The following is a 17424-nucleotide window of genomic DNA, read 5'->3' on the forward strand; positions in this document are numbered from 1 at the left end:
AAATGTTTTTCTCTATGGAAGAAAATTTATCTTTAATAAAAATGTGCATTTTACCAAAAAATGTTATTTCTATTTCAGACTATAATAGCTGGACCTCCTAAAAAATTAATAAAACAACTTAACTCACTTCTGTTTACATTTTTATGGCATCCGCAGAAACCAAGAATAAGATATGACTGTCATTGTAGGGAATGGGAAAAGGGAGGCATTGCATTTTCGAATCTAGAAGTTTATGCTGAATCAGCTACACTTAATATAATGAGTCAGTGGTTAAGTAATAAATATACATCAAACTGGAAGAAATTGCATGAAACTATCTTGTTTTCTAACCTTGATGAGACAATAAATAATGACATGTTTACAGATAATAATAAGATGTTTTTGTTTGTAAAAGACGTAATCTTTAAAGAAAACAAAATTGAAAGACCCCCTCATTGTATTAGCTACATATTAAACAACTTTAAAAAGACAATGAAAACTGAGTACAAGACAAGGCATCTCTTATTTGTAATGTTTCCGGTAGCATCGACAAGAAAATGTCTAGATTCATTTAATATAAGGAAATTAATGGTGATGAAGGAAAACGGTCTAATATTTTGGCACCAATTCCTTGGTAATAATGATATATATGACACCAACAGTATTATAGCAAGGTATAATTCTAATCAAAATAACTGGTTAAATATTCAAATTTTTAGAGAACATCTAATAAATGAGCTTAAATCAAATCAAGTGTTTGATATTTCATTACATCCAAACGTAATCTCACTTTTCTGTGAGCTGAATACGACTAACCACAATATGGGCTTTTCATTATCCAGGATTTACAAAACAAATACCAGAAGATTCTTTATGGAGTTATATTGAAAAACTAAATAAATCTAAATTTTCAGACACTGATAGAGCCTTGACATTAAAATCAGTTAATAACACAACCTAATCTCCTTTTTGGAAAATTTTCACTTGGAAGTTTATCCATAAGAGCTACATTATCCCTCATAAATTGGCATTGATTTCACATAATAGTACACATAAATGTTGGAGATGCAATGAAACTTTATGTGTTGACTGGGCACACATGTTTCTTGAATGTAAAATGGTTACTATCTTTTGGCAGTAATTCAAGGCCTTTTCAAAGGCTTTGTGGTCTGACAAATATGACATCTCAGATTCATTGTTATTATTTAATGCACCAATACCAGTACATAGCCCAAAGACACAAGTGCATCTTCTCTGGTCTCTTCTTGCAATTGCAAGGAAAATTATTACATCAAACTGGAAAGTAGAAACATTGTTTCTTTTTCTGAGTTTATTTTACTGACCAGAACTGCATGTAATAGAGAACTGTTAACCCTTGATTTAAGATCAACAAAAGTAACTCATGAGAAATTATCATGGATAAAACTAAATAATTTATTAGACAAGATGCAATATTAATATTGTAAATTTTTGTATGTTACTGGCATTGTAAATAGTTGTGTTGTATATAGTACTGTTTTATTCAATTTGTTTAAATGTACAGACATTTCTTGTTTTCCATGTAAAAATTCAATAAAAACTGTTTTAAAAAGAAAGGAAAAAAACAATATATATATATATATATATATATATATATATATATATATATATATATGGTTCCCCTTCACAAAGTCGAATGGCCACAATCTCGAAAGTCATATGGCCGACAACATATGCTCGAAATTGTGGAAGCTCGAATCTGGGAATGGGGAACGGCATACAGCACAGAATGGGAGAGTTCCCTTTCTGCACTGTAGTGCGATCTCGGAGTTGGAATAAATAAGTAGCGGGGGATGCAGGGGGCTTGCCCCCTTGCAGAAACACTTTGTTGTGTTACGTTTTTCTTTTTTTAGCTCCCTTTCATGAAGTCGAGCTTCAGACACTGGAGCATATGGCTTCGGCCATATATGCAGTTCGAGTTTCTGAACATTCAACTTTGTGAAGGGGAACTATATACATATATATATATATATATATATATATATATATATATATATTATATATAACTAAAACACTTCAAAACTAAACTAGGAGAGTATGCAAATAAACTCACAGGCAAAGAAAGTTTCCTTAGCGCTTTCATCCTTTATTCAGTGTATAGGACTTCTTCAGAGAAACAATGCATACAAATGAAAAACAGTAAATGTGTCTGTTTAAATAGTTAGAAGCATGCAGAGCAATACAGTGAAATTGTTTAGAACCAATCAGTAATTACTAACAACCTGTAACAGCCTATAGATTCAAAAAATAATAAACCAAAATAATTAATGTGTACTAGTAAGCTGAGCAAGACAGGGTTGGTAAAACAAATGTCCAATCAAATAGTAAAAACATAGCAAACAGCCTATAGAAAAGAGTTAAACCTAAAAACCAATAGAAACAGAGAGCTGGACATAATATGAAGCTGAGAAAGTGAAGGAAAGGTCTGAAAGAACGTTAATGAAAATAAAAAGAAATACAAGAATGAAAATGTCCAAACAAAAATAAATGTACTAATATATAGAAGGCTTAAAACTAAAAACAGAAATAAACAGATAGACAATAACCTAGCAAATCCAGCGTAAAGCACATCTAATGTTAATTCTGTCATTGAGTCCCGGTGCCGAATCGACACCTAATTGAAGCTGCCATAATAATTCCTTCATTTCTAAGAGAGTGTTGCAATCACCAAAAAAGGGTGAACATTTCTCTAATACAAAGAAGGAAAACCCTGTGAAGTTTGAACATCTTGTGCTATGATAGCCTAAGGCATTAGAGTCGTCTTTTTTTCTGATCGCTGCCAGGTGCTCCTTCATTCTATCTGAAAGCTTTCTGAAAGTCTTTCCTATGAAGAAGGATTGACAATGTTTGCAGACAGCTGCATACACTATCCAGTCAGTGTGGCAGTAATAGAACTGTCTAAAAATCACCTTGAAACCACAATGTGGAAAAGTGTAAGAGCTGCCACACAAAATATGTTGACACACAACACAATGACCACAGCTAAATATTCCTGGAGGTTCTTGTTGAGTAGAAGGGTTAACCATCTGGTATGGACGATCCCTGTTCTCAAAGTTGCGTCTTGTAGAAAAGGATTTTTTGTAAGCAAAATAAGGTTGTGGTCCATGTACTTGTTTCAGAGTATCTTTACTGGAAAAAATATTCCAATTCCTGGTAATAATATGTCGAATAGCATGCATGTCTCTGCTGATAGGCAGGGAGAAACTGCATAGCCTATTAGAGTTAACATTACAATTTCCACTTTCTGTGTAGCCAAAACATAGAATGGGCTTGTGCATAAACTCCCTTTCATGCTGGACTCTTTCTAACTCAGTATCAATGAGGTTTGTAGGGTAGTTTCTGGTTAGAAACATGAGTTTGAGAAAATTAACCTCTATATTAAACTCATTATTATCACTGATTATGCGTGAGAGCCTAATGAATTGTCCACGAATCACATTCCTTTTAACAAAAGGCGGGTGCTGGCTGTTGTATTCAAGAAAGTTGTTTCTGTAAGTCTTTTTACGGTGGATGGATGATTCTAATGTGTTAGTGGAGGGATAGATGCTAATGACAGTGTCCAGGAAGTTAATGGAAGTGCCTTTGCCAGAGATAGTGAAATCCAAGTAACTGATGCTATTCATAAGCTCAGTTATGAAAGAAAACAAATCTTTTTGTGATCCCTCCCACACAAAAAAATGTCATCTATGTAATGCCTGTAAAGGTGTACCGACATAAAGCCAGGAAGATGTATCAGAGTCTCATATTCCCATGTACTCAATACGAGATTAGCAAAGGAGAGGGCCATTTTTGACCCCATTGCAACTCCTCGTACCTGTTTTTAGATCTTTTGGTTGAAGTGGAAGAAATTATTATTAAGAACCACTTTAACAAGTTCACAAATTGTGCTAACTTTGCCTGTGGAGAAGCCAGCGTACTTGGAGATAAAGAGTCTAACAGCTTCCATTCCTTCTTGATGTGGGATGTTGGTGTATAGCGCCACAACATCAAGGGTAACTAGCAGGCATTTGTTGGGATTAATGTTTGCTTTGTAAAGATGGTTTAAGAAATCCCAAGAATCCTTGAGATAAAATCTGGTCACCTGTACTACAGGGTTAAGGATGGTATTGAGGTATTCTGATATCTTCTCAGTCTTAGTACTTTGGTTGGAAATGACAAGTCTGAAAGGGGGGTTCACTTTGTTTTTGTGCACTTTAGGGATGCCGAACATTTTCCCTAAGCTAGGGTTAGGGACAAGCATGTAAAGATATTCATCTAAAGAGATGTATTCTGATAGTTCGAGTTTTTTCAAAATAGAATCAATTTTATTGAATTGTCTGTTTATCAGTGTTCGTGGCTATAAAGAATGACTCATCAGTAAGTTTGGCTTCAATTTTATGAATGTATTCATCTTGTGACATGAGCACCATTCCAGTGCCCTTATTGGCTTTCATTATTCTTAGTGTATGATCATGTTTAAGCTCCTCTAAAGCACTCATTTCATTGGTGGTTAAATTGAACCATTTGAAATCATTGTGTTGGTTCAGAGCCTGCCTGATGTCATGTTCACATACTTTCATGAAGGTGTGAACTGCTTGATTTAAAGTAGGGTTGAACAGACTCTTGTTTTTCACAGTGGGGTGGTGATTATGACTGTAATCTGAGTCTAAATCTGATTGTTTACTTTCTTTATCGCTATGCTTGTGATGCCAGATCTTCAGGTTGAGTTTTCTTGTGAAAAGTCTGAGTTCAAGTAACGCATCCGTAATGCTGGCTCTCTGCCCTGGGATGAACGTGAAACCTTTGCTAAATAACTGCATGTGTGCTTCTGAGAAAGTTCTGTCAGTTAGATTAAAAACTGGGCACAAGAGAAACTCTAGTTTGATGGTGCTGTCATTAGTTGTTAAATCCTGCGATGGCTCCTGGTTCTCATGGGTGTCCACATGGGAACATGACTGCGTCCTCTGATTCTCTCTCTCCTCCCCCGGCCAAATCTGTTCTGAGTCCTCGGTGTGTTCCTCACATCCCAATGGCCCAATTCTAAAAAAATTACTGTTGTGATTATCATTCAAAAGAGGCATATTATTAGCCATAATATCGGGGTCATTGTGACTAATGGAATTGTTCTCTTCCAAGATGCTTTCATGTAGAAGGGAAAATACAGTGAGTAACACATCCTGTGGGCTACTAGGGCTGTTAATTAACTGTTGTGTCTGTTCCGTACTGGTGGCAGTTGAAATAACATCAGTTAGAGGTGTTTGATCCCGTAACTTTTGTTTATATTGAAAGAAAAGTTTTCTGTTGCTTTTGCTCCTTTTATTAATATAGATAGGGTACGCTGTGTTTTCATTGTACTGTTTTAGGTCTCTGTATAGTTTATTTCTCTTTCTATTCAACAGCATTTCAGTGTGTCTTTTGATTTTATTACCGATTCCTTCAAACAGATGGCGAGATTGGTGGAAATCATTGTGCACTAAAATCTCATGGTGTAAAGTTTCTATTTCATCTTTCAGCCCCTTCAGTTTTATATCATTGTTGTTAACTAAAGTTTTGAGTGTATTGATTCCTGCATCATTGTACACTTTAATCAGTTCATTGTGAAGCTGAGAGCCAGCTGTAATGCCATTCGGGAATTTAAGAAATCTTAATCCTAGTGGCACTATGTTGTGATGGATGCAAGTGCTGAGATAGTAACTATCATATTCGATATTTTTAAAAAGAGTCAAAGATTGTTCCAACAAGTAAATTAGGTTTTTGCACATCAATTTAGGGCTTTCAATGTTATCATTCCTGAGGGTCTCCGGATTCTCAAGAAAAGGGTTACTAACTGTTTGTATTAACTGAAGTACTGATCCAGATGTCTGTAACGTATCAGTGGAGTTATTAATTCCTTCGATGTTCATTGTTAGGTTATTAGAATGTCCAAGAGGAGTAAAAAGTTGTGAAACCCGACTTTGGTTAAAACTAGTGTTAAAGTCTTGGTTGTTAGAAATGCTTCCTGTTTGTTGTAGAGAACTATTGCATTGTTCAAGTAAAAACTGTGCTCTGTTATTAGCCTGATTTATGGAAGACAACAGATCGGCTAACTCCATAGACTGCATGCGTATAGATCTTTCTAAATTATCATGGCTTGTGGAGCCAGACTCTATCCTGTGGTTATTCTCCATGTTTAGTAAATCGGAACTGTGTTAAATTGTAATAAAATCGACTAAGCGAACTAATGAAGAAAAATAACAAATGACTAAAAAACTTCAAAACTAAACTAGGAGAGTATGCAAATAAACTCACAGGCAAAGCAGTTTCCTTAGCGCTTTCATCCTTTATTCGGTGTATAGGACTTCTTCAGAGAAACAAAGCATACAAATGAAAAACAGTAAATGTGTCTGTTTAAATAGTTAGAAGCATGCGGAACAATACAGTGGAATTGTTTAAAACCACTCAGTAATTACTGACTACCTGTGACAGCCTATAGATTCAAAAAATAATAAACCAAAATAATTAGAATATCAGAATACCTCGATACCATCCTTAACCCTGTAGTACAGGTGACCAAATTTTATTTCAAGGATTCTTGGGAATTCTTAAACCATCTTTACAAAGCAAACATTAATCCCAACAAATGCCTGCTAGTTACCCTCGATGTTGTGGTGCTATACACCAACATCCCACATCAAGAAGGAATGGAAGCTGTTAGACTCTTTCTCTCCAAGTACGCTGGCTTCTCCACAGCCAAAGTTAACACAATTTGTGAACTTGTTAAAGTGGTTCTTAATAATAATAATTTCTTCCACTTCAACCAAAAGATCTACAAACATGTACGAGGAGTTGCAATGGGGTCAAAAATGGCCCCCCTCCTTTTCTAATATTGTATTGAGTACATGGGAGTATGAGACTCTGATACATCTTCCTGGCTTTATGTCGGTACGCCTTTACAGGCATTACATAGATGACATTTTTTTGTGTGGGAGGGATCACAAAAAGATTTGTTTTCTTTCATAACTGAGCTTATGAATAGCATCAGTTACTTGGATTTAACTATCTCTGGCAAAGGCACTTCCATTAACTTCCTGGACACTGTCATTAGCATCTATCCCTCCACTAACACATTAGAATAATCCATCCACCGTAAAAAGACTTACAGAAACAACTTTCTTGAATACAGCAGCCAGCACCCGCCTTTTGTTAAAAGGAATGTGATTCGTGGACAATTCATTAGGGTCTCACGCATCATCAGTGATAATAATGAGTTTAATGTAGAGGCTAATTTTCTCAAACTCATGTTTCTAACCAGAAACTACCCTACAAACCTCATTCATACTGAGTTAGAAAGAGTCCAGCATGAAAGGGAGTTTATGCACAAGCCCATTCTACGTTTTGGCTACACAGAAAGTGGAAATCATAATGTTAACTCTCATAGGCTATGCAGTTTCCCCCTGCCTATCAGCAGAGACATGCATGCTATTCGACATATTATTACCATTTTTTCCAGTCAAGATACTCTGAAACAAGTATTTGGACCACAACCTTCTTTTGCTTACAAAAAATCCTTTTCTACAAGACGCAGCTTTGAGAACAGGGATCGTCCATACCAGATGGTTAACCCTTCTACTCAACAAGAACCTCCAGGAATATTTAGCTGTGGTCATTGGGGTGTGTGTCAACATATTTTGTGTGGCAGCTCTTACACTTTTCCACATTGTGGTTACAAGGTGATTTTTAGACAGTTCTATTACTGCCACACTGACTGGATAGTGTATGCAGCTGTCTGCAAACATTGTCAATCCTTCTTCATAGGTAAGACTTTTAGAAAGCTTTCAGATAGAATGAAGGAGCACCTGGCAGCGATCAGAAAAAAAGACGACTGTAATGCGATAGGCTATCATAGCACAAGATGTTCAAACTTCACAGGTTTTTTCTTCTTTGTATTAGAGAAACTTTCACCCTTTTTTGATAACTGCAACACTCTCTTAGAAATGAAGGAATTATTAAGGCAGCTACAATTAGGTGCGGATTCGGCACCGGGACTCAATGACAGTATTAACATTAGATGTGCTTTACGCTGGATTTGCTAGGTTATTGTCTGTCTGTTTATTTCTGTTTTTAGTTTTAAGCCTTCTATATATTAGTACATTTATTTTTGTTTGGATATTTTTCATTCTTGTATTCTTTTTATTGTCATTAACATTCTTTCAGACCTTTCCTTCACTTTCTCAGCTTCATATTATGTCCAGCTCTCTGTTTCTATTGGTTTTTAGGTTTAACTCTTTTCTATAGGCTGTTTGCTATGGTTTTACTATTTGATTGGACATTTGTTTTACCAACCCTGTCTTGTTCAGCTTACTAGTACACATTAATTATTTTGGTTTATTATTTTTCAAATCTATAGGCTGTTACAGGTTGTTAGCAATTACTGATTGGTTCTAAACAATTTCACTGTATTGCTCTGCATGCTTCCAACTATTTAAACAGACACATTTACTGTTTTTCATTTGTATACTTTGTTTCTCTGAAGAAGTACTATACACCGAATAAAGGATGAAAGCTCTAAGGAAGCTGCTTTGCCTGTGAGTTTATTTGCATATTCTCCTAGTTTAGTTTTGAAGTTTTTTAGTCATTTGTTATTTTTCTTCATTAGTTCGCTTTACAAAGCAAACATTAATCCCAACAAATGCCTGCTAGTTACCTTTGATGTTGTTGCGCTATACCCATTCTCCAATTCTCCTGGCCCAAACCCAACACATTAACACTTAGAACTTGTTAAAGTGGTTAATAATAAAATTTTCCACTTTCCACTTCAAACTAAAAAAAACAAAAACAGGCACGTAGGAGCAAAAAAAAAAATGGCCCCTCCCCCTCCTTGCTGCAATCAGGTCATGGAAATATGTGTGATTGACTTGATATTATGGCTTTATGTCTGTACACCTTTACAGGCGCATAGATATTAGATGATATTTTTTTTTTTGTGGAGGGATCACAAAAATGATTTGTTTTCTTTCATAACTGAGCTATAAATAGCATACTTTCCTTGGCTTTTCTCTTCTCTCTTTCCATTAACTTCCTGGACACTTCCCTGGATGCATCTATCCCTCCACTAATCCAACATAATAATCCATCCAATCAGATCACTCCACCATTAAAACAACAAATGAATACAGCAATACAAGCAAGCCTTTGTTAAAAAACCCAAAAGGATTGTGGGACAATTCATATTCGTCTCACGATCATCAGTGATAATAATGAGTTTAATGTAGAATGGAGTCCATTTTTTTGTTAAAAAGGAATGTGATCAGGATGATTCATGGACAATTCGCGATCCCATCAGATCATCATGAGTTTAATGTAGAGTAATGTATTTTCTAATTTCTCCAACTTCAACCACCAACCAGAAACTAACTAAAAAAACTCCATACTGAGTTAGAAAGAGTCCAGCATGAAAGGAGAGTTTATGCACAAACCCTGCAAAATGCTTCTACGTTTTGAAAGTGGAAATCATAATGTTAACTCTCATAGGCTATGCAGTTTCTCCCTGCCTATCAGCAGAGACATGCATGCTATTCGACATATTATTACCAGGAATTGGAATATTTTTTCCAGTCAAGATACTCTGAAACAAGTACTCGGACCACAACCTTCTTTTGCTTACAAAAAATCCTTTTCTCTAAGACGCAGCTTTGAGAACAGGGATCGTCCATACCAGATGGTTAACCCTTCTACTCAACAAGAACCTCCAGGAATATTTAGCTGTGGTAATTGTGTTGTGTGTTGACATATTTTGTGGGGCAGCTCTTACACTTTTCCACATTGTGGTTACAAGGTGATTTTTAGACAGTTCTATTACTGCCACACTGACTGGATAGTGTATGCAGCTGTCTGCAAACATTGTCAATCCTTCTTCATAGGAAAGACTTTCAGAAAGCTTTCAGATAAAATGAAGGAACACCAGGAAGCGATCAGAAAAAAAGACGACTGTAATGCCTTAGGCTATCATAGCACAAGATGTTCAAACTTCACAGGTTTTTCCTTCTTTGTATTAGAGAAACTTTCACCCTTTTTTGGTGATTGCAACACTCTCTTAGAAATGAAGAAATTATTATGGCAGCTACAATTAGGTGCGGATTCGGCACCGGGACTCAATGACAGAATTAACATTAGATGTGCTTTATGCTGGATTTGCTAGGTTATTGTCTATCTGTTTATTTCTGTTTTTAGTTTTCAGCCTTCTATATATTAGTACATTTATTTTTGTTTGGATATTTTCATTATTGTACTTTTTTTTATTGTCATTAATGTTCTTTCAGACCTTTCCATCACGTTCTCAGCTTCATATTATGTACAGCTCTCTGTTTCTATTGGTTTTTAGGTTTAACTCTTTTGTTTTATGTTTTTACTATTTGATTGGACATTTGTTTTACCAACCCTGTCTTGCTCAGCTTACTAGTACACATTAATTATTTTGGTTTATTATTTTTTGAATCTATAGGCTGTTACAGGTTGTTAGTAATTACTGATTGGTTCTAAACAATTCCACTGTATTGTTCTGCATGCTTCTAACTATTTAAACAGACACATTTACTGTTTTTCATTTGTATGCATTGTTTCTCTGAAGAAGTCCTATACACCGAATAAAGGATGAAAGCGCTAAGGAAACTGCTTTGCCTGTGAGTTTATTTGCATACTCTCCTAGTTTAGTTTTGAAGTTTTTTAGTCATTTGTTATTTTTCTTCATTAGTTCGCTTAGTCGGTTTTATTATGAGATATATATATATATATATATATATATATATATATATATATATATATATATTTATATACTCAAAATGCCCAAAGAAATGACAATGTCATCCATGCCTCTTACCTTCGCAGTTCAATTCTGACTTCTGGTCACTGTCTATATGTGAAGGCTGCATGAGTTTTGGGAGATGAGGATTTCTCCCATATTGTTTTTGGCTTTAGCTAGAATTCTTAGGTAACGAAGTTGAGAGATATACAGTTTGTGTTTTTGCTGGCAAATTATTATGATTGCAGGTGCTGAAAGGTGACCAATGGTTGTGGTGTATTACTTGTGGTTTAACAGTTGGTTCAGCTGTCTGGCTAGGTGGTGGGATTACTTTTCAAATCCATCACCGACATGGGGTTTATAGTAATCGTTTTAATGTAAATCATTATTGTAACAATGTTACAGATACCAATGTATTGTGCTAACAGTTGAATGTGAGGAGGTGTCTTGCTCTGTGCCACAGAGTTCAGGGCTTAAAGTCAGCTTGGAATGTGAGGTAAATCTATTTCTCAAGTCTTTCAGGAGGAAGCAGACATTTTGCCTGATGGAAAAACTCAAAGGTGGGTCTGTTAGTTTCCATTTAATATCTGATCTGTCTTGCCATATATATGGGAGGCCAGTGGATGAAAGTTGTTTACAAAGGAAAAGATCAACAGGCTATGGCAATACAAGGAAGAGTTGCAATTTACTGTTACAGCGATATGGAGGGTTATAATTATAGGTCAGCTATAAATCAGTTGTGATTAGCTGAATATAGCTACGGCCAAACCTAGAAGGGATAATCAGCTGGCACAAAGAGGTCAATAAAGGATAGCTAATCAACAGGTAGCACTTTTGCTTTTAGGGTGGGAATATTAGAAGACTGATGTTCTCCCCCCTCTGTGTGGTTAGGGAATATCAGAAGACTGAGGTTCTTTCCCCCCCTTTGTGTGGTTAGGGAATATCAGAAGACTGAGGTTCTTTCCCCCCCTCTGTGTGGTTAGGGAATATCAGAAGACTGACGTTCTTTCCATCCCTCTGTGTGGTTAGGGAATATCAGAAGACTCAGGTTCTTTCCCCCCTCTGTGTGGTTAGGGAATATCAGAAGACTGAGGTCCCCCCCCATGTGGTTAGGGAATATCAGAAGACTGAGGTTCTTTCTCCCCCTCTGTGTGGTTAGGGAATATCCGAAGACTGAGGTTCTTTCCCCCCTCTGTGTGGTTAGGGAATATCAGAAGACTGAGGTCCCCCCCCTGTGTGGTTAGGGAATATCAGAAGACTGAGGTTCTTTCCCCACTCCATATGGTTAGATACTTTTTATTTCTGAAAGAAGAATAAGTTCTCTTTCCACTCCATGAGGGTTGTTTTTTCCAGGCTGAATGTGAGGACTGTCACCTTTAAACTGAATTACTCAATTAATAAACACTGCTTGTTTGTTGGATACACAGTTTTGTAAGTTTGTGACAGACTTCCAACATATTAGACTAAACTGACAAAACTGATAAAGAATAGTTGATCTGGTTTAACTGTCCACTTAAGGGGCAGGAAAATGGCATAGAAGGGTGACACACTCACCGGTGTTACAATATGTGCAAAAATCTCTTTGCTTCCCCTAACAAAAAGTAATTTTCTTAAAGACTTTTAGATAGGCCTACCAGTAGATGCATGAGGGCATGGGACTCAGACATGCAGCAGAAGGTAATAGAAAGAGGAGATCCATACATGTAGGTCTCAGCAGTCCACACAGAAGTTATGTGATAGGTAGGAAACAGTGTGAGTGGCATTGCTAGGGGAAGGCAGGTCATTCTATTATGATGTCTTTGCCTCAAACTTCATGTCATTCTAGCACTTAGCACAGAGGACTAAGGCTCTGAAATGTTATTGAGCCAGTTCTTGCAGGCAGTAAGGAGCTGACGTACATATAGAGCAGAGGAAGGTCAGATGTCAGGTGCTTTGAAAGGCCTTGATATGAGTCTAACACAGGCTGTTAAAATGTTGACCTCATTTACAGCAGACTGCAATGAGAAAACCCAAAGAAAAGGGCAAATAGCTGGAGTATGGCCAATGAGTGAGTGGAAGGGCCACCAGATTTTTAATCTCAAGTGTATTACATTGCATCAGATAGTTTCAGGGCTGTTGTATCTAGGTTGTGTGGTCTTCATGCACCTGGCCTCCTCTTCTTCTTTCGACTTTTCCCGGTTAGGGGTCGCCACAGCGGATCACCTGTCTGCTCATGATTGGCAGTGGAGTTTTACAGTGTCAAGTTGCCAGCCCAGTGCCCAACCTTCCACAGAAGGCACACACATGCACACACTCACACCTGGGGCCAATTTGGAGTGTCCAATCCACCTACAGCATGTCTTTGGGATGTGGGAGGAAACCGGAGCACCCGGAGGAAACCCACGCGACCACAGGGAGGACATGCAGACCACACAGAAGGCATCCCAGCCGAGAATCAAACTGGAGAACCTCTTGCTGTGAGGGGGCAATGCTAACTGCTGCACCACCGTGGCTGACCTATATACCTGGCCTCCAAATGAGCCATTTTATATTAGGAAGGTTTCTCTGCACTCTTGTGGCAGAAGTGTGCTGATCTAAACCTACCTGAGTTGGGGATTGCTGGTAGAAGGGTTATTGTGTGCTTTCCTAACTGGTAGTTAGCTGAAAACCTGCTTCTTTTTGCCTGGATATAAGCCTCGGTTAGCAGTGCCCTGTATAGAGGCAAATGTCTTGAAGATAAAACTTCCCTAGAATAACTATTACTGAAACCATACTCAGCCATGTGGTGCTCTAGGAGCAACTAAGTCACTCGCTGACCAGCACCACTGTTGGTTAATCTTAGACTCCACAAAGTATAGTTCCAAATCATGATCTTTTTGCTACCGGCTCAGTCCAGTCTAATTAACCCATTCCTTTTCCTGATAAAACCCACAGTAAGAACCTGATTTCATAGATGGGCAATTTCCTTCCATCTCTGTAGCCAGTCAGATAGACATAACATGGGCATCCTGAGGAATGCAGCAATTGTATCATGTGTACTGACAACCACTTAATCCTGAAGCAAACAAATACTATATGTGAGAGATGGAGTTATACTATGAAAACAGAGGAAAGGTTCTCACATACAGACAAATTGAATGCCAAACTGGTTGTCAGCACACACACACACACACACACACACACACACACACACACACACACACACACACACACACACACACACACACAAGCATGCACACACACACGCATACATGCACACACCCACACGCACACACAGGTACACATGCATGCACACACGCATGCATGCACACACACACACACACGCACAAACATGCATGCACACACACACACACACACACACACACACACACACACACACACACACACACACACACACACACACACACACACACACACACACACAATAAATAAGGATTTGACACATAAACCCACATATGAATAGCTACTCACTAGTAACTTACCAAAAACCCAGAGGCACATATACACACATCAAAGCAAGCAACAACCACAACATATAACATGCACACCAGTATCTCAACAAATAAACTCAGAATGTGAAACACCACAAAACCTAACATATCAGGCATAGCAGACACCATTGTGAGAGACAATGATGTTCCCTCACCAGGCCTGATAAGGAGAAGTTTACGGTTAGCTGACTGTCAGGTGCAAGGATCTGCCAGATAACACAAGCACTCAAGTCACTCAGTTACAAGTACCAGTATGACCCAGTCATAGTCCATGTGGGTGTGAATGACCTTGGTCCATGTGGCTGTGAATGACCTTGAACATCAACAAGAGGGAACTGGCTCAGCAGAGGAAGAAATCCCTCTTTAGCTTAAACAAACACATTAGCAAACTTGTAAAGTCCTCTGAAGCTAATTACAAAACAATAGCCTCCCTAGCTAAGGATAATCACAAGGCATTCTTTAACTACATCCAAAATCTAAAAGGGAATACCCAGTTATGTGTTGAACTTGTGGATGGCACCACCTCTACTTAGCTGGTGGTAATAGCCAACCTGCTAGCTGAAAGAATTGGAGAAAACTTCACTCCCATCCCCTCCAGTCATCCCCCCAAATTATAACTGCCACCGCTCCTCAGGCTGTTATTCCCAAGACAGCAGATCATCTCAGCACTCTCCAAGGCCAAAAACATGGCATCAATGGGACCAAACAATATCCCAGGTTGCCTTTTAAACAACTTAAAACATGGCCTATTAGACCCAATTGGATCCTTGTTTAACCACACCCTGAGACCTGGCTAAGTTCTTGCAGAATGGAGAACAGCAACAGTAATCCCTCTGCACAAAGGGGGACCATCAACTGACCCTGGGCATTATAGGCCCATAAGTTTGACTAGCCTCATCTGCAAGGCCATAGAAAGAATAATTATGGACCTTATTAACAAGGACATAGGTACTCTCCAAACTCTGGATCCAACCCAGTTTGGATTTGTTAAAGGTAGATCATTTATTTTATTTTATTTATTTATTTTTCATTTGTTTACAGGGAATGTCCGACTGGACACAGGTCTTTTTTCAGTGGAGGCACAGGGAGAAAAGCTCCACTTTTACTTAATAAGTCAAACAACAATATACAATATTATGAAATAATACATAATAATATAAAACAATACAAAGCAATACAACAATGTACAACATTATGAAATAACATACAGAAGAATATGAGAATACAAGACAGAAAAAATATTACATGAAGAAATAATAGTGGTTTGCAAAAAATTACATGGATTACAAGTACAGATTCTGGAATAGCAAAGTGGTTATAGTAATTGAATAACATATAGATCTGTGATGTAAACAAGCCAGTTGGTGGTAGAGAAAATTTACTAATCATAGCACTTAGGACAGATAGCTCTGCTAACATATAATGCAGAAGGATCATGCCTGCTAAGCATGACTGACATCTTTCAAAAAGTCACCAAGGCCTTAGACAAGGGGAAAGACGGTGCATACCACCTATCCTGACCTAGCCAAGGCATTTGATTTAATCCCCCTCTCTGGTATTATAGAGAATCTCTCCCAATTGGGAATTAACCGCTATGTTACCAGATGGGTAGCCAAATGGCTCACTGACAGGACACATACTGTCAAAGTGGGTGACTTCACCTCTAGCAAAAGACCAGTCACCAATGGCATGCCACAGGGTTCTGTGTTGACCCCTTACTGTTCAAAATTTATTTTTCAGAAGTCCAGAAAAAGTTGGATAGTCTGTTGCTGACCAAGTTTGCTGACAATTGCAAATTGGGAGCAATCACTGAGTCCACCAATGATGTTAATATACTACAGACAGGGTTAATGCAGACAAATGATAGGCGCCAAAGCCACTGATTAAAGCTAAATGCAAAAAAATACATTATTGTTCCCTTTGGTAAAGCTGACATCACTGCTAATTACATTATTGACATCAAGCCCCCCCCCAAGTGCCAGTGGTATATGATCTGGATACTTAGGTTGATAACAATCTAAACTTTGACCACCACGTATCCACAGTAGTAAGGAAATCCTTCTATGTGGCACATCTATAAGTAAAGGCATCACATCTAGATCTAAGGATGTTATAATTCCATTACACTCGGCCCTCATCAGACCAATAATTGAGTACAATGATCTCTTTTGCATGTACCTTACCAGACACCTGCAACAATTGGAGAGATCACAGATGTTTCTCACCAAGAAATTGTAGGGTACACAAAACAAGTCTTACTCAGAAAGACTGAAAGCCATGTCATTGTATTCTGTCTTCTACAGGTTGCTAAGGGGTGACCTGTGCCTGGCTTACAGGGCAGTCTCTGACCTGGCGTTGATGAAGATGCTATACATTCATAAATCAAACTGCAGGGGGATCACTCACTCCAAGGATCTTAATCTAGCCTCTGATATGAACAAACCATACTGGAGAGCTAGATACACCTCCTAGAGACTGACACTTCTCTGGAACATGCTTCCTATTCACATGAAACAGAACCCTTCCCTGAACCTCTTCAAAGGCAACTTATATCCATGGATGGGAGACCACAAATTCACTCCTTGGGTGGTGGTCATGTCCCTTCTGGACAGAGGAAGTTGGGATTAACTACCATAGACCCTTAGCTCTGTGAACTTCACTCACCTAACCACCAACAATTGGAGCAACTTAGGATAAATATGGTTAAGTTTGTAAGGGATCTAGGGCCATTAGCCTAGTGAGCGCCTATGAATCTATGAACCAATGAGATGTAGTTCCTGGGACTACATGACTGAGCACTCAGATTAGGTGTCGCATGCAGGTATGACACAAGTCTTGAGCAGCCTTCTACCCTCAGCATGGATGATGTTGCAATACAAACAAAACATTATTGACTTTAACAATTGGCTCACCTTTTGGTGTCAGTCCAAGGGGATCCAATATTTGTCAGCCTGAGAGGACATGATCAGCAGGCCGCAGTCATCACACTGTTTTGCCATTGATGGTCTGCATCTCTGCCAGCTACACTTTTGGATACTGGAAAGACTTCAGCGACGGATATAGTGTCAAAGTAACAACTTCCAAATGTAGCAAAATCTTTTCCTTTTTTTTTTCTCAAAAATCTTTTTATTTTTCCAATACAGTTGAATAAATTCCATAGAATTTGTATATAACATCTTA

This window comes from Protopterus annectens, chromosome 3.part1 (genome assembly GCF_019279795.1).
Source record: "Protopterus annectens isolate FY-2018-M chromosome 3.part1, PAN1.0, whole genome shotgun sequence".
Classification (NCBI taxonomy): domain Eukaryota; kingdom Metazoa; phylum Chordata; order Ceratodontiformes; family Protopteridae; genus Protopterus; species Protopterus annectens.